Source organism: Cricetulus griseus, chromosome 2 (assembly GCF_003668045.3).
Source record: "Cricetulus griseus strain 17A/GY chromosome 2, alternate assembly CriGri-PICRH-1.0, whole genome shotgun sequence".
Taxonomy (NCBI): domain Eukaryota; kingdom Metazoa; phylum Chordata; class Mammalia; order Rodentia; family Cricetidae; genus Cricetulus; species Cricetulus griseus.
Genome location: NC_048595.1, coordinates 2560795 through 2579347, shown reverse-complemented (window position 1 = coordinate 2579347; position 18553 = coordinate 2560795). Strand labels below are relative to the sequence as shown.

At 49.1% G+C, this 18553-nt stretch overlaps 1 long non-coding RNA gene across 2 annotated transcripts; it reads left to right on the top strand.

Annotated features, from left to right (window-relative positions):
• Window positions 1-524: 524 nt before the first annotated feature.
• On the top strand, window positions 525-17369 carry LOC118237929. 2 transcript variants are annotated; one of them, XR_004768085.1, is made up of 5 exons: window positions 525-3035; window positions 6195-6266; window positions 11190-11549; window positions 16210-16370; window positions 16987-17369. It is a non-coding gene; the product is annotated as an uncharacterized LOC118237929 (long non-coding RNA). The 2 variants fall into 2 exon arrangements; XR_004768084.1 differs by having other exon boundaries at window positions 16210-17369.
• Window positions 17370-18553: the final 1184 nt, after the last annotated feature.

Here is an 18553-nt window from a genome sequence, read left to right as displayed (position 1 = left end):
CGTACACACACACATACACACACACACACACACACACACACACACACACACACACACACACGCGCGCGCGCGCGCACGCGCGCGCGCGCGCACATGCAAGCATTACTGTAGTCTCTTGGCAAATCCCAAGATCCTAGTGGCATCCCATGTGGTCTACACATCCCACCCTACCCCATGTGTTTCCTCACCTGCACACATACATCCCCTAGCAGTTTGCATTCATTTCCAAGGCCAGAATGTCTCTCTCATCCTGAAGTCAATGTTGTCCCTTTTCTCCTGAGTCTTAACGCCTTCCAGCCTCAGCCCGGCACACCAGCATCTACATGGGAGCCCTCTGAGGCCAGCTCATCTGCCATCTCTGCTCGACTCATCCTTCCAGAAGTCTCTCAGCTCTAGCTGCCTTGTCCATCCTTCCAGAAGTCTCTCTGCTCCAGCCTCCATGCCCAGAAACATGGCTGATCCCCTCCAGTCTTTGCATTTTTTTGTCCCCTGTGATGGCTCTTTGGACATCTTTGTGAGCCCCTCCCTGTACCTTCAGATGTCCCCAACAATCCTTTCCAGAATTCAAGCCTTTATCCATCCACTTGCCCACCTCTGTTTCTCTGCCATCATCTCTGTACACTAAAAAAATAAGCTTTCCAAGGTCCAGTGCAGCAAATTCCTTTAAAACTCAGGCACAGAGACTGTGAGCCCATGCTGCTGCCTGAAGTGAATGTTGACAACACCTTTTCAAAGTCCAGTGTGGATGTGACTTTAATGCACAACTCCACCTGTGCATCCTGCCAAAGAGACTGGAAGTGCGAGAATGGACACACACTGTGACTACACAGCATCTTAGTGCCGGGAAACTGGAAAGGGCTCCCACCCAAAGTGATCAGTGAGGAAAGGGGCAGGCATGGGGGGAGGGGAAAGCAGCTTTCTCTAGCCTCTTCCAGAAATTTCCCTGAGCTGTCTGACAGAGTGTGAACAGCATTGAATCACCTAAGCTTTCACCTCAGGGAATGTGAGAGACTGAGTCCCTTGAGGTACTTCTCAGTGACACCCTTGCAGTGCAGGTAAAATGTGCACACCTGAATAAACTACCACCCGGGGCTCAGGAGAACACTGAAGGAGAGACGCTGATAACAAGCTTCTTGCTAGCAGAAAACCCAGCAAGTGGTTCTCCCAGCCTATGTCCATGTCTGTGTCTGCAGACTGTGTTTCTGTGTGTGCAGGTGTCACTGTACACATCTGCCTGTATCTCTGTACGCGTGTCTGCTGTGTGTGTTTCTGCACATACACGAGGTATCACACACACATACTCATCTTAACACAGCAACCGTTTGCTCAGTCCTGCAAGAAAATGGTGCCTGGCTGTCACCAGCAAGGAGTTTCACAAAAGCAGTCCATATGCAAAACATGGGCCACTGACACGTGGACCCCAGGTTTGCTGGGCTCCTTCATTCTCATTGTCAGTCTGTCCGTGGTGATGGCTAAGAATGACAAGGTCACTGAGAGGAGAGATGGCCAGGGGAGGCGTCTTGGGGTGCTGAGGAAATAAGGTGGGCCTTGAGGAGGAATCAGCTTTGGAAGAACAGCTGGAGACAACTCAAACAGCAGGTGACACTGGGGATCCTGCCTTAAGCCTGTGTCTCCTGCCCCCCACCCCCGCCCCAGAGCAGGCTTTCCAAACTGTTGGCCATGAGGCAAGGTGCCAAGAAACATCAGTGATGATGCTCCTGTCATGAAACGTGGCCTCCCTGTGCTCTTCAGCCTCTTGGAGATTCGGTGGGAGTTGCCTGTGTGGCTCTGAATGAGCCTGCAGGGGTCGGCGGGGGCTGACTTCACTGTCATGATCTTAGCTGCTTTAAACACACTTCATCGGCGCATCTGGTGTTGGTTGAGTACACACAGTGTACCAGACACTGAGCCAGGCAGGGCAGGGAAACAGCGGTAAGAAAGACTTTCGGTCTGGCTTTTTTTCATGGCTACATGGGGGAAGGGGCCATGGGTTTGGCCTGCATGCCGGCAAGCATTTCCTCTGCTTGAAGACGGAGCTTTGTTCTGCCCAGTCAGACCCTGAAATGGCAAAGCAGAAAGGTCCTGTTTCGACAAGGCCCTCATTCTGGGAAGAGCACACAAGGTTGTGCTACTGAGTTCATTGACAGAAACTCTCACGGACGATCACCACATTATGTATCACACACCTCCCCCTCACAGAACCCGTGAGCCACCTGGTCCAGGTAGCAAGGTGTCGGCCCATGGTACAGCTGGCAGCCTCTGTGCCATTTGCTGAAGGAAAGACAAAAATGGACTCTCCAGTGGGGAGCAGACTGCCCTCCCGAAACCAATACACTCACGTAGTATTTTACACTGCTTTACTGGAGTAAAGTTTCAATACGAAGCCTCCCCCACAAACTCATGGGGTTAGAACTCTTGGTCCCCATCTGGTGGTGCTGTCTGAGGGAAGGCGGAGCCTCACTGAGAGAAGTGGGTTGCCTGGCCTGGTATCAGCTCCCTGCACACCACCGTGATTCAGGCGCCTACCCTCAGGTCCCTGAATCACAGCCCTTGGCAGCCACTCCCAGTGCACACCTTACCTGTCACGAAGGGCTGTGCTCTCATGCCATGAGCCAAATTAAGCCCTTTCTCTTAAGTTCCTTCTTCTTGTTGTGCATTTACAATAAATATGGGAGGGAGGATGAGCCATGCCTACATAGCTGTCCCGTGCTTTGCAGAGACTGTCTTGGCCTGACTCAGGCCACCCGAGCCAAGGACACAGTGTCATGGAGGGGATCACCAAGCCTTAAAGGGCCTTCCTTTCATTTTCCAAGGTGCACAGACAGCTCTGCAACTGGCACACTCGCCTCTGACTGCTCTCCCATTTCCAGCAAGCGGCAGGGAAGCCATCAACGCAGTGTGGCGCCAATGGTTTGGCATGGCGCTCTACAGGACACAGATGCACAGATTTTTTGAGAACGTCATGTCAGTGCAAAAAAAGGAAAAAAAATAGATGAGACCTGCCACAAGTCTAAAACTACACACTGCTGTCACAGGTGCGGTGAGTCTAGAAGGAAGATGCTGAAATTTCCAGGGCTTTATGTCTCTTCACAATGAGTTGTACAGAGGCATGCCGGAGGGGCCTGGAGGTATGCCATGCCTCCCTGGTGGCCTGGCTGCAAGAGGGCATGAGAGAGCAAAGGTTGACCTTTTATGGGTTGTTAACATAGCACCTGCCTCTCCTGAATTCTCAGGCCTGGAGAGGACGCTTCTGAGCATGCTCCCTGGCTGCATGAAGCTCAGGTGTGCTAAGGGCTTCCCATCTTCTCCTGTGGACGTCTTTGGCATGTTCATCTCCCGAATTCTCTTCTTCACTGTTGTCTAGTCTCGCCTCCCCTGACAGACACCAGCTCCACACAGCAGCAATAGGCACACTCCTTGGTCAAGGTGAAACTTGTTCAGCAGCGGTGTCCAGGTTCCATTTGTTTTATGTATAAGCTTTAGAGGTTCGATGGAGGTTGGAAGAGACCATCTCCATGTCCCTTCGGCTCTTAGGCAAGGATTTCAAGGCCCTGGATGTGACTCTGTCTCTGATTAGTTACCACAACCAGAGGGGGCTTTCCTCACCAGAATAACTTCCCCCCGGGGACTGTGGGAGGTGGGGGTTGACCAGCCCAGGTAAGGCCACTCTGGGTATAAGGTGGGAATCAGAGATGTAGAAGCAACATTCCTGCAGCCAAGCACAGGTTGGGATGGTTCTGAGAACCGCTCTGGGCCAGGCTGAGCAGATGCAATCCTGCTAAGCACTGCAGCATAACACAGCCCCTCCTGACTGAAACAGTCCTGAAATGTGTCACTTTATCAGCTCAGGTGACAGTCTAGCCTGCTAGCCTAGAGCTTTCCCGTCATTCAGGCAGTTGAGGATCTGAGTGCCTCTGCCACAGCCACCCAGGAATCGTAGACAGGAGACTGTCTCCACAGAGGGGAGGGACCCTGCCAACATCAGCGGAGAGCAGGCAGAACAGAGCTCCTCCATAACAGGTGGCTGGTGAAGAGCATCTCTGGGGACCAGAGACCAGATTCCTTAGCTTCCTTGCCCATGGCCATGAGATCAAACCCTGGCCTTCCTTTGGAGAACTCCTTGCTATCCATCTGCTCACACTCAGACACTCCCCAGCTGCTGTGACTACCTCAGCCAAGTCAAAATCAAAGCCATTAGCTGGATAATTGCTCTAATGAGAGCAGAGATGAATCACCCAGACTGCTCTCATGCTGGAAAAGCTAAATGGACGAACTGTGTGGCTGCTGTTCACTGGGATCTTGATGCTTCCTCTGTGTCCTGTGTAAGCCTTGGAGGAGTTGATCACATGACCCGAGAGCTAAACAAAATATACAGGGGTAGAGTTTATTACATGGTCATGAGCCTGGGTGATGAAGATGATCATGATGCCAGAGTGACGGCAACATGAGAGGAGAAAGGCTTTTGAGTTGGGCTGCCTGTAAAAGAATCCCAGGCTGCATTTAAGAGCATCAGAGTCATGTGATCTTCCAGGAAAGTCATAGCGTCTGCCTCGTTAGGAGGTTTGGATGGTTAAGTGAGATAATTTGTGAAAATAACTGAACAGTTCCTAGCATGCCGATATGCCCAGCAGCTGGTAACAGGCACAGCCATAAATGTATGGTTTTAATTAATGTACCAATTCATTGGCAAAGCAACCACTGGGCACGCTCTAACGGTGAAGAATAAGATAGGGTCTAGGTGGCTAGCTGCACTCTGCTCCAGGAGGTTCAGACTGTGATGACAAGCAGGAAAGTACAGGCAAGTAAGGCCTCCATTGTGGGTGACTCAGGGTCAGTCCAGGGGAGATCAAGACGGTGGGACAAAGCACACCAGGGAGGGACCCCAGTCTTTGCGCTTAGTGGTAAATGCTGAGGTTTTGAAGTGTTCACAGAAGGGGGAATGCACGCTTGGACCTTGTTTTAAAGACGCTGAAAGTGAAGTAATGAATAGCAGAGGATCCAAGATCAGCCTCTTCTTCCCCCTTGTAAAAGCGGGGCACTCAGCATAAGGCATGTGTGAAGGTTCTGACTGGGGAACAGAAGAGAGGCTGGCCAGGTGACACCAGTGCTACCCTGGCTCTGACTGACAAACTTCCCAGGCTTCCTGTAATGAGTGGAGGGGGCTGAAGTAAGGGGTTCTGTGTAAGGAGAGGGCTGAAGGCAGAGTGGGGTTCTGTGTAAGGAGGGGGCTGAAGGCAGAGTGGGGTTCTGTGTAAGGAAGGGGCTGAAGGCAGAGTGGGGGTTCTGTATAAGGAGGAGGCTGAAGGCAGAGTGGGGTTCTGTGTAAGGAAGGGGCTGAAGGCAGAGTGGGGGTTCTGTGTAAGGAGGGGGCTGAAGGCAGAGTGGGGGTTTGTGTAAGGAGGGGCTGAAGGAGAGTGGGGGAAGGCAGAGTGGGGGTTCTGTGTAAGGAGGGGGCTGAAGGCAGAGTGGGGTTCTGTGTAAGGAGGGGGCTGAAGGCAGAGTGGGGTTCTGTGTAAGGAGGGGGCTGAAGGCAGAGTGGGGGTTCTGTATAAGGAGGAGGCTGAAGGCAGAGTGGGGTTCTGTGTAAGGAGGGGCTGAAGGCAGAGTGGGGGTTCTGTGTAAGGAGGGGGCTGAAGGAGTGGGGTTCTGTGTAAGGAGGGGGCTGAAGGCAGAGTGGGGGTTCTGTGTAAGGAGGGGCTGAAGGCAGAGTGGGGTTGTGGGTCCTGGGGGTCCTGTGTAAGGAGGGGCTGAAGGCAGAGTGGGGGTCCCATGTAAGGAGGGGGCTGAAGGCAGAGTGGGGGTCCTGTGTAAGGAGGGGGCTGAAGGCAGAGTGGGGGTTCTGTGTAAGGAGGGGAGGAAGGCACATAAAGTCATATATAATGGTAGAAAACGGAATGCTTTAATAGGTTCATTTAAAAAAAATCAAGAGTGTGGGGCTCAAAAAATGGATGAAAGTGTAAGATCATTTGATTCTCTTCAGAGGACCCAAGGCTCAGGTTCAATTCCCAGCATCCACATGGCGGCTCACAAGCATCTGTAGCTCTAATTCCAAGAGATCTGGTGCCCTCTGCTGACCCCTGAAAGCACTGCAGTCACACACTGCACATGTATGTGGGGTGGGCAAAGCAAGCAAACACATAAAAGTTTTTCTTAATTAAAAATCAAGGGTATCATCTCTTGTCACTTCTATCCAGCATTGCCTCTGGATGTTCCGGCCTTGGTGCTTCTGCAAGGAAAAGGAAGAACAAGAAGGCATGGTCTACACGGTGAGTTCCAAATTGACCAGGGCTACACAGTGAGACCCAATCTCAAAAATAAACACTGGGAAGTTACTGTTTTTTAGGAGAGGGTCTCATTACACACCCTAGACCATCCCAGAACTTTCCCTGTAGACCAGTGTTCTAGGCGGTTTCCTGTCAACTTGTTTCAAGTCAGGATCATCTGGGAAGTAGGACTCTTAAATGAGAAATTACCTGCATAGTATTGGCCTGCCTTCTTGTTGATGATCGATGGAAGAGGGCTCAGCCCTCTGTGTGTGGTGCCATCCCTGGGTACTACAAGAAAGCAGGCTGAGAAAGCCATGAGGAGCAAGCAGCAGGCAGTGTTCCCCCATGGCCTCTGCTTCAGCTCCTGCCTCCAGGTTCTTGCCCTGCTCGAGTTCCTGCCATGAATTTCCTGTGATGGACTGTCACCTGGGAGTGTAATATGAAATAAACCTTTTACCCTGAGTTCCTTTTGGCCATTGTGCAAGGCGCACAGAGAGACATTTCTTTAGGTGGAAGCAATAAAAGTATCCTGAATCAAGAATGGAAACCACACACACACACACACACACACACACAGAGAGAGAGAGAGAGAGAGAGAGAGAGAGAGAGAGAGAGAGAGAGAGAGAGAGAGAGAATAGTGATCCTTACATTAAATTAAAAGAATATATAATGTAATTAAGTACTTAATTACAGGAACCACATGATCATCTCAATAGACAGTAACAGAATTTAACTTCAAAGAAATGAAGAATATAAGGCACATGCCTCAACATATCAAAGACTACCTAGACAGATCTATACACAAGATTATCTTACAAAACTGGAAGTATTTCCTCTAAGATCAGGAACAACACAAGGAGCCACTGTCCACTCTTGATCAGCATAGTACTTGAACTCTTAGAGTGATAAGTTAAGAGAAAGAAATACAATAGAGATAGAAAGGAAGAAGTCAAAGTCTCTTTGTTTGGAGACAATTCAATTCCCTACTTAAGAGACACTGAAGGCTCAACCCCAAAGCTTCTAGGCATGAAATGGCTTTGAGGAATGCAGAGAGAAACAAAATCAAGACACAGACCTCAGCTTCCTTCCAGACACCAGTAACCAGCACACCAAGAAAGAAGTCAGAAAACAATCCCAGACACAATGGGCTTCAAAACCAGGAATAAACCTAACAAAGGGGATGAAAGCCCCCTGCAGTGAGAACTTTAAACATTACAGAAGATGAGCGAAGATGAAAAGACTTCCTGTACGCATGTTTTGGAAAAATTAGTATTATGAAAATGGCTACGTTTTCATAATATAAAAGCCGTCTGCAGATTCAATACATTTCCCATCAAAATTCCAAAGACGCTCTTCATAGAAATAGAAAAAGAAAAGCCCAAACTTCACATGGAAGCACAAAAGACTCTAGAATAACAAAGCAAGACAGAGCAAAGAGAGCAATGCTGGGGGTGTCACGGTACCTGACATCAAATTACACCACGCGGCCATAGTAACAAAGGGAGAGCAGTGTGGCACCTGCACAAAAACAGACACACAGGCGGATGGAATAGAATAGAGGACCCAGAAATAAATCCATGCTGCTATGGCCACCTGAGTTTTGACAAAGGTGCCAAAGACAGCTGCTCCGGGAGGGAGGCTGAATATCCACATGTAGAAAAAAATGAAAATCCCATCACCGCTCTAGTCTGCTTTCTGTTGCTGCCATGAAACACCTCACCAAAGGCCAACTTGTGAGGGCAAAAGTTCCTTTCATCTTACAACTCTCAGGTCACAGGGAAGCCAAGAATTCGATGCAGGAACTCAAGTAGAGGCTAGGAAGGAGCACTTCTTACTGGCTTATTCTTCATGGCTTGCTCACCTCTTTCTCTGACACAGCCCAGGACCACCTGCCTAGGGGCGGTATGGCTAACAGTGAGTTGGTCACATCCTGTGTCAACTAGCAGTCAAGAAAATGCCCACAGACCCAAAAGTAAGCCAACCTGATGGGGGCAATTTCTCAGGTGATGGGCTCTCTACCCAGGTGACTGGTTTGTGTCATGTTGACAGCTGAATCAAGCCATGGCACTCATCTTATATGAAAATCAATTCAAAATGGATCAAAGGTGTTGATGAAACTTTCTGATGGCTGGGGGGAAACAAGATACAGGCATTGGCAAGGGACGCCAATAGCTCAAGAAGCAAAACTAATAATTGACAGAGGAGACTGTGTGAAATTAAAAAGGTTTTGCCCAGCAAAGGCAATGATTAACAGAGCAAAGAGACAGAGTATGAAATGGGAGGAAATCATTGCCTGTTACACACCAGACACAGGAGTAATATCTAGAATCTATAAAACACGCAAAAAAAAAAAAATGATCCAAACGCTGCAAAGCCAAATCATTTGATCAATAAACGGGCAAAGTTCATCATCACCAGCCATCAACAAAATGCAAATCAAAACCACACAGAGATTCTGTCTGTCAGAATGGCTGTGATCAGGGAAGTCATACCAAATATTGACAAAAACATAGGGGAATGTGTAGTGATCAGTCAGAATGGCTGTAATTATGAAAGTCAGTCATGCCAAATGTCAATGAAGAGATAGGGAAATGTGTGGTGGTTTGAATGAGCTGACCTCACAGGCTCAGGCATTTGAACACCTGGTCTTAGCTGGTGGTACTGTTTGGGAAGGTTTGGGAAGTGTGGACCACTGGGGCTTTGAGGTTAAAAGCCCCACCCACTTGCTTCCCTCTTTCTGCCTCATGCTTGAGATTAGCACTTGAGCCCTAAGCTTCGGCCAGCTACTCCATGTTTCCCCACCACGATGGACTCCAACCCTCTGGAATCATAAATCCAAACAAAAAACTTCCTTCTATAAATTTGGTCATAGTGTTTTATCATAACAACAGGAAAGTAACTAATAGAGAAACTTTAAGCATGGCTGGTTGTAGAGTAAATGAGCAAAACCACCATGGGAGTCCCTGAGGCTGGTGTTAAAACCCTAAAAATAGACCCCACTGGCTGATGCAGATGCCCACTCCCGAGAGTACACCCTAAGACGTCTGTCAGAGTTCCAGAGAGATGTCTGCATACCCATGTTCATTACAACAGTCTTCACAAGAGCCGAGTGACAGATACAGCCAGGGTGCTCACCAGAAAGCAAATGGAGAAGGAAGCATGGTGTGTATATAAACCCGTGATGCAGTTTTATCGCGTTGAAAAGAATGAAATTGTGTCATTTTACAGGAGCATAGCTGGAGGTCATGTGTTAAGCAAAGTAAGCCAGACTATGAAAGATGCTATGGTGCTCTCTCCTATGCAGAAACCAGGATTTAAAAATGTGTGTGTGTGTGTGTGTATGTGTGTGTGTGTGTGTGTGTGTGTGTGTGTGTGTGTGTGTGTGTGTAAAACTCTGAGCATAAGCCACTTAGGGAGAAAAGGGATTATTTGGTTTAAGTATCACTGACCCCCATGAGAGGAAGTCAAGGCAAGAACTAAAAACGGCAGGACCCCGCAGGCAGGAGTTGATAGAGAGACCATGGAGGATACTGCTTCCTGTCTTGCTCCCCATGGCTTGCTCAGCCGTCTTTCTTATAGGACCCAGGACCACTTACCTGGGAGTCAGCTGGATTACACCACACATCAATCAACAAACAAGAAAATGGCCCAGAGGCCAATCTGTCTAAGGCAGTTTGTCAATTGAGGTTCCCTCTTTCCAGATACAAAAGAAAGTGAGGGACAGATGAGCAAGAGCACCACAGCGTGTTCATAGCAAACTCGGGAATTTTGTAAGCTGATGGCAAAGCTTTTAGACAAAATACTTTCAGGAGGACAAAGAACACTGTGGCCATCAGCCTCACACCAACCAGAAAGCCTACAAATGAGGGTAAACAATTGGCTCAATTTTTAGTTACACTGTGGACTGAGCTCAGGGCATGCTAAGCACAGACAGGCTCAGCCACTGAGAAACACGTTTGTTTGGGCCAACAAGATACTCAGTGTGTAAAAAGCTCTTACCATACAAACCTGATGACCTGAGTTCAATCCCCAGATCCCAGAACTGACTCCAGAAAGTTGTCCTCTGACACGCACACACTGTACTGTGTACACACACACACCACACTCTTGACATGCACACAATGTGATATGTACACCCACACTCTTGACATGTATACAATGTGGTGTGCACACACACACACACACCACCCATACTCTTGACATGCATACACACACACACACACACACACACACACACACACACACACACACACACACACACACACATGCCCACGTGAACATACAACAGTACTTAAATGAAATTTAAATCATACTTGCTTTGGGGTTTAAAATGTCCAGGAAGGAGCAGCAGGGCAGTCACCTTGCACGCATGGAGCCTCAATCCCCAGAGATCACACAAAAATACCAGGCATAGCAGCAGGGACTCATTATCCCAGCACCGGGGAGGCAGAGACAGGAGGATGGCTGGGACTCACTAGCCAAGCAGTGAGGGACTAATGATACTCTGGGCTAGAGAGGGACTCTGCCTTCCGAAGAAGCTAAGGAAGCCACCAGAAGCTATCCCCTGATTTCCACACACAAATGCATTAAAAACTAAAAAAAATGGGCCATATAATACTACAATAAATAAATGAAAAACACGTATTATTCTCCCAGGATTAAATTAAAGCCATGGTACAAAATGTTGACATAAAATGCTCTGTTAAACATAAATGGCCCTTATTTTCAAAAGTACATGGGGACAAAATTAGACATAACAAGGTAAAAGGAACCTGCACCCAGCTGCTCATCATCTTGACAATTGCTGTGTGTAAGAAAGCAGGAAGTCTGAGCTTCAGCTGTTTATTGACTGTGTGCAACTCTTATTTTTGCCTTTTAAGAACATTTTACTATGTAAAAAAATGTGGTTTTGTTCTATCAAAGGTACTTGGAAGCCATGGGCCCATATTTCATGAACCACACAGCCTCTTGCACCAGTTAGCTGACTTGTCAGATTGTGATGTTGGAACTTCCACCAGCGGCATGAGACACAGTCTCCGCTTGCAACCGGGGATAACAGACAGAGGTCGTCTCGGCTGAGCATGCTCACCAGCCCACTTCAGGTTCTGATGCACCCTTTGTGCAGAAAGAAATCGCCTTGCTGAGTTCCTTCCTGTGACACCACCATCCACCTTTCCCAGCAACTATGACCGAGAGGCTACACTCGTGCTAAAGAGTGCACGGGCAGATTTAGAAATGCCGCCTAAATCTCAGCCCACAGGGAACAGATGCAAACGTTTAGGGGTAAGTATGCATCCACCTTTAACTGGGCTGTGTCTGTTGCCTTTTTGAAGCTCTATGATTTGCCGGACAGTGAAGAAGTTAGAAGCAGCAGCAGCAGCAGCAGCAGCAATATCGATGTCTTTGTCAGGAGTTTGGACATGGGGGAATGGTAGACACTTAGAGGTACTTTGTCCTGCCAGGCAGCATAGAAGATGGAGAGACAGAAGTCCTTTCTTCTCCGCACAGTGTGGCAGGGGCTGGTAACTCATTTCCATCTGTGATTCCATCACATGAGCGCCCTGGACTCTAAGAATATCCCTGGCCTGCCTGATTCTAGTTGTTCCTATGATGGCCAAAAATGTCAAGATTTATTTGAAGGGTGTGTTTTTCAGGATGAATGGTTGCTATTAACAGAAGCCAGAAGGGAGTTTGGAACATGAGGACCCTGTAAAAGGAGAAGGCCTGTGTCCACAGAAAGGACAGAGAAGCTTATTTCCTAACGAACAGAGATATAGAAATTGGCCAGATTTTAAAAACTGAATGAAGCAGAAATCAAATATACAACAAGAAAGATTCAGAAAGAGACTCCCCCCCCCCAGCCAGCCAAGTGCAGTAAGCTGTTCTTTGGCAGAGCCCAGGATAACCTGGGAGAGCAGAGTCTTCGATACATGATGCTGCCATAGCTGCACACATCACATGTATGAATCAGGATTCCCAGATGCTCTGCCTTTCACAAAACCAACCCAAAATGGTGACACACTTTGGTACTCTATGGTGTTTGGTCAGCTTGAATGAGCTCCATCATCTGGGAAGAAGGGATGTCAAACATAAAAATGCCTCCACTAGATTGCCTGTGTGCAAATCTGTGGTGGGATATTTTCCTGTTTGATGATCAGTGCCACCCCTGGCAGGTGATCTTTGGTTGTGTAAGAAAGCAGACTGAGCAAGCCATGGAGAGCAAGTCTGTAAAAAGCCTTCTTCCTTGGCCTCTGCTTCAGTTCCTGCCTCTAGGTTCCTACCTTGAGTTCCTGCCCCTGCTTCCTTCAGATAGGAACTGAGACCTGGCATCTTTCCTCTCCCAGCTGCTTCTGGTCAAGATGTTTATCACAGAAATAGAAAGAAACCAAAGAAATCTTAACTCAAAATCTAAAGTTATATAAACTTGTAGAGTTTTTAGATACAATGTAAAGCCTGATAGAGAGGCTTGTGAGGCTGCACCCACCCTGGTGGAGAGGCTTGTGAGGCTCCACCCACCCTGGAGAGAGGCTTATGAGGCTCCACCCACCCTGGTGGAGAGGCTTGTGAGGCTCCACCCACCCTGAGAGCTGTGTGTGTTTGCTGGGCAATAGGAAGTCAGAAACACAGGTGAAAATAGTGTGGTCGGGGCCATGTTGGAGACCAGGTTTTTGCTGTGGGTCCAATGCTGCCTCCAGGCAACACTGTAAGAACTGAATTGGATTAGAGGACCCATCTGGTGGTGCAGACTGTCCTGCTTGCTGGTGAGAAAGCCCTGTATCTTTTAGGGTCTCAGAGTTTACTGTGATGCTATGGTGTGACAGCAGAAGAGAAATGGATGGGCCATTCCCATCCCAAACGGATGTGCTCCTGCACAAATACACACAAAATAAAATATCTAGAAAAGGAAATGAGAGTGCCATACATACCAGGTGACACAATTGTCTGAGTCAGCCACTGAGAAAGCACCACGAAGAGTCTCTGTCTATGAAACCAATATTTGAAAAAAAATCTAAGTTAGGAACTTAAGACCTATCAAGAAGAAAACCCACATCTCCATTACAGTGGAGTAGATGAAACAAAGATGTAAAGGTCTTCAAAACTTAGGGGGAAAAAAAGAGCTCATCATCCCCACCACCCTACAGCGCTGAAGACTTTAGAGAGGCTCTTATAATGCTTAGGGGTGTAAAAGTAAAAGTGAAGATTTGCTTATGTAAAACTAGCAAATTGCTGATGGACACAAAAGCAAATGTCAAGGAGCAGATAAAAACAATTTAAAGACACAAAGGAAATAAGGAGACTAAAAGAGAGAGGGAGGGGAGAGTAGAGGAAAAGATGGAGGGGGAGGGGATAGGAGGGGTAGCCGAGGGAGGAAGGGAGGACTAGAGAAGAGGAAATGGGAGGGGAAAGAAAGGGAAGGGGAGAGGAGAGAGGGGGAGAAGGGAGGGGAGAGGGAGGGTGGGACTGATGTTACAGATGTCTTGTCTTTCATGGACTAAAAAGCTAAGTTATCAACTAACTTCCCAGAGAATCAGGCAAAACTAGGAGATAGTGGTTCACAGGAGCAGCAGTGGACAGAGGAGCAGCAGTGGACAGAGGAGCAGCAGGGGACACAGGAGCAGCAGGGGACACGGGAGCAGCAGTGGACACAGGAGCAGCAGGGGACACGGGAGCAGCAGGGGACACGGGAGCAGCAGTGGACACGGGAGCAGCAGGGGACACAGGAGCAGCAGGGGACACGGGAGCAGCAGGGGGCACGGGAGCAGCAGTGGGCACAGGAGCAGCAGTGGGCACAGGAGCAGCAGGGGACACGGGAGCAGCAGGGGACACGGGAGCAGCAGTGGACACGGGAGCAGCAGTGGACACGGGAGCAGCAGTGGGCACGGGAGCAGCAGGGGACACAGGAGCAGCAGTGGACATGGGAGCAGCAGTGGACACGGGAGCAGCAGTGGACACGGGAGCAGCAGTGGGCACGGGAGCAGCAGGGGACACAGGAGCAGCAGTGGACATGGGAGCAGCAGTGGGCACAGGAGCAGTAGGGGACACGAGAGCAGCAGGGGGCACAGGAGCAGCAGTGGACACAGGAGCAGCAGGAGACATGGGAGCAGCAGGGGACACGGGAGCAGCAGTGGGCACAGGAGCAGCAGTGGACACGGGATCAGCAGGGGACATGGGAGCAGCAGGGGGCACGGGAGCAGCAATGGACACGGGAGCAGCAGTGGACACAGGAGCAGCAGTGGACACAGGAGCAGTAGGGGACACGGAAGCAGCAGGGGGCACAGGAGCAGCAGTGGGCACAGGAGCAGCAGTGGACACGGGAGCAGCAGGGGACATGGGAGCAGCAGGGGCACGGGAGCAGCAGTGGACACAGGAGCAGCAGTGGACACAGGAGCAGTAGGGGACACGGAAGCAGCAGGGGGCACAGGAGCAGCAGTGGGCACAGGAGCAGCAGTGGACACGGGAGCAGCAGGGGACATGGGAGCAGCAGGGGCACGGGAGCAGCAATGGACACGGGAGCAGCAGGGGGCACGGGAGCAGCAGGGGTTATGGGAGCAGCAGTGGACACAGGAGCAGCAGGGGGCATGGGCACAATTCTTCAAAGCCTGAACTCTCAACTTTACTCCAGACTGGAGAAAGGCCAGACTGGACCTCCAGCCAGAAGCACTCCCCATTTTCAAATGGGACACAGTTAAAAACTTGTGCCCTCAGGGACCCCAGGTACACAGGGACTCAGCCATCCTACCTGGAAGTCACTGGCCATAGAGCATGCACACTATCTAAGCCAGAACCCCACTTCTGGGCATTTATCCTAGGTGTTTTCCTCACAGAGGCAAGGGTTTCAATGCAGACCCCCAGGCTGTTCCAAGTCCTGCACTAATACGTAGACTACACAGAGGCCTTCGTCTCTGTGATGGAGTGGCTGGTCCTCCTGAGGGATTCCTGGGTCACCTTCTGCCCCAGAAAGAGACCCAGGACCTGCTTGAGGAAATAAGCAGCTGGGGAGCCAGCCTGGGTGAGGAAATGATAGACATCGAGTCCCAGCCAGGTGAAAGTGTGTGTGCTCAACCCAAACACCACAGAGGCTGATACCCCAGAATCTAGGAGGAGAGCTGCAGGGCACCCAGAAGGCAGTGGGGCTACCAAGCAGGTAGAATCCTCGTCTATACAAATGGCACCTTTGTAGGATCCAAATCCAGGTCATATTACACAACTCCATTCAAATTTGATTTTAAAAGGAAATAAATAAAAACCACATTAGTTTTTAAAAGAAGAGAAGAAAGCACACTCTATGGGTGTTGGGCTACCGAAACAGCGTGCCATCATGTTGGGTTCAGCGGTTGTTCATGTCTCAAGTTTCTGGTGGCTGGTGTGTCAAGGCCGTGGTGCAGGCAAGTTCAGTGTCTGGTGGGACCCATTTCGGAATTATAGACACTGCTTTCAAAGTGTAACCTCACACGACAAGGGAGCCAAAGGTCTCTCTGGGGTCCCTGTTTGTCAGTAATGCCATTTTTAGGGTACACCCTCCAAACCTTGACACCAGGCAAAAGCCTGCCTCCTAACACCACCAATCAGAGGGTTCCATCTCATTTGGAGTAAGGAGGAGACACAATCTTCATACCAAGCTACCCATCGGCCTGAAAGTCAATGAGCCCATTGGCAACTCCAGCCCAACTCTAGCCCTTACCTGGGTCCCTCTCAGGAAGCACATGGTATCCTATGTGTGCTTCCGTGTTCATTAAATTTGTCTTATCTTTCCTCCACAGAGCCAAAGGCATTGCTCCAATCACCCAGGGCTTCATATAACAGCTGGGGAGATGCCTTTAATGTTAGTAGCCAAGCGACAGGCTCAAGGGGGCGTCATGATTGGGGGCAGACAAGGCTGAGCTCTGCCCTGTGTTTTCCTGACCTCCCCATCTGGGGGTTATTTTTTCTCTCTTGCTGCCAGCATCGCAGCTGAAGAGAAGAGCATCATCGTCCCTCCCCACAGCTATTTCCAAACAAGCAAACAAAGTCTATGAAACACTTGAAATCAGCACTGAATTCCAACAGCCGGGGATGCAGTCTGGAACCACAACACCACACTTGATACTGCAAGTACCCAGAATGGTAAACTTTCCTCTGCCACAGACAGGCAATGGTTTGAAGAGGGAGAGGGTAGTTCTGCCAAGTTGCTCAATCCAGCAAGGATTAGCTTTCGATGAGAAAGGTACTCTGTCTTGATTCCCAGCCGCCTTCTGGAATGACATTAAAATCCCACGAGCTCTGGGGACTATGCTGGGATGAACTGTAATGCCATATTCTCGGGTGTGAAGCTTCCATAACGATATATTCGCATGTTAAAAATCCTGGAAGCTTGGAAGATATTCATGCAATTACAGGGGAAACAATCTCATGATTTCTACAGAGAGCGCAGCTGTCAGGGACAAGAGAACATTTCAAAACATCCCCTTCAACACCTGTGTTTATTTCTTAACGCATATATGTTTTCACTAGAGAGTGAGGGAGCGAATGAAAACACGTTAGATGGAGGGAACACGGAGGGAATTGGCATCAGCTCCTGACAGTTGCCCACCACCCCAGACACCAACACAATCACCAATTAGAAACTATTTATTAGGCCAAAAACTAATGGCAAACAGAACAAAGCCGCAAAAACAAAACCTAAGAGTCATGCACATGGGAAGTCAAAGACAACCATTGTCTTTCTGCTGACCCACACCAGGACAAGGACGAGAGGGCAAGGGGGCAGATGTGGATCCATCTGGCCATTTGGTTCAATGGGGCAGCCACAATTATCCCCCACTCTCCAGGTGATGACAGACCTCCTTTCCAGCTATTTTTGGCATCCGCACACCGGTGAATTGGGTGAGTTGGCAGTTGGAGAGACCGACTCTCCCTTGCATCCTTCATTCCATCACAACTGTTCACCCTCATCAGGTGTTCATTTCTAACTGGAATTAATTGGGGGAAATCTGTCTTCAGAGCCCTCCAATCAACTGGAAAGCTGCTAGAGGGACAGACTGAGCCTCTCTTTCCTCTGCCCATCAGAAGGAGAGCCCCAAACCCTGGTGGACCACAGCTGCACCAATACCTCCAGGGAGAGGGTGGGAGTGCATAAGCTGGGGTTGATTCCTTCCTTTTTTACTGTGTTAAGTCAGGCTCCTTACAAAGACAGAGGAGGAACATGGGCTGTGGAGCCCAGGATTTGGGTTCAAATCCTGACCTTTCCAAATCTCTGAATTCGTATCTCCTCATCTATTAAAAGAAATTCAACTTAAAAAATTGTTGTGGGTGGGAGATGACTGTATTCATTCTTGGGCTTTATATTTGCAGGCTGTGCAGCTCAGTGGGTAGAATGTTTGCCTTACATGCTCAAAGCTTTGCCTCTATCCCCAGCAGCACACACACTGGGCACAGAGGTTCATGCCTGTAATCCAACATTCCAGACATGGAGGCGGAGGGATCAGAATTCAAGGCCACCCTCAGCTACACAGAAGTTAAAGGCTAGCCTGAGAGACTGGAACCCTTGACTAAATAAACATCTATAAATAAATAAAACCTATTTTCAAGCATGACTTAATGACTTATTCACAAGAGTACACATAACACATATGTGCTTGTGAAAGTTGCATTGCGTTTTTGTGCTGTTGCCATGTCTGTGCAAGAGCCTAAAGCTGACACTAAGTGTCCTGCCCTATGCATCCCCATCTTCTTCCTTGAGACGTGGCCTCTATCTAAAATTCACAACTTTGGCTCGTGTGGTTGCCCTAGAGGACCCTAGGGCCCGCTGGGATCCACCCCTCTGTGCTGGGGTCATGAGTATGCATCACCCCGCCCAGATTTTCGTGTAGGTCCTGGGGGTTTAAAACTCAGGCCCTCAAACTTGCACAGAAATCACCACAGCCCCTGTGTCATCTCCCCAAGGCCTTGCACGCATTTTGAAATTAGACTGCACTTAGCTACAACTTGGTTTTGTTGCTGAACGTCCTGGTTTCCCTTTTTTCTTTAAAGTCTAACTTTTAAAGGGTTATAAATGTACAGGACTGCTGCAAGACTGACCCAGAACTCCAGTCAGCTTTTTTTGCACTCACCAAGGTTTACTATTTCCACCCACAAGCATCTGTTTTGTTGGTTTCTGATTGTTTCAGCACAAGCTGCCTCCCTCCTCGGCCCCTTAGTCTTTGCCGTGTGTCACTCTGCCTTGCTTTTCCTAGGCGAGACAGCATGCAGCCCCACACAGCAGTGGGCACTCCTGGAGGTGATCTGGCAGCTATGTGATCCTTCCCAGC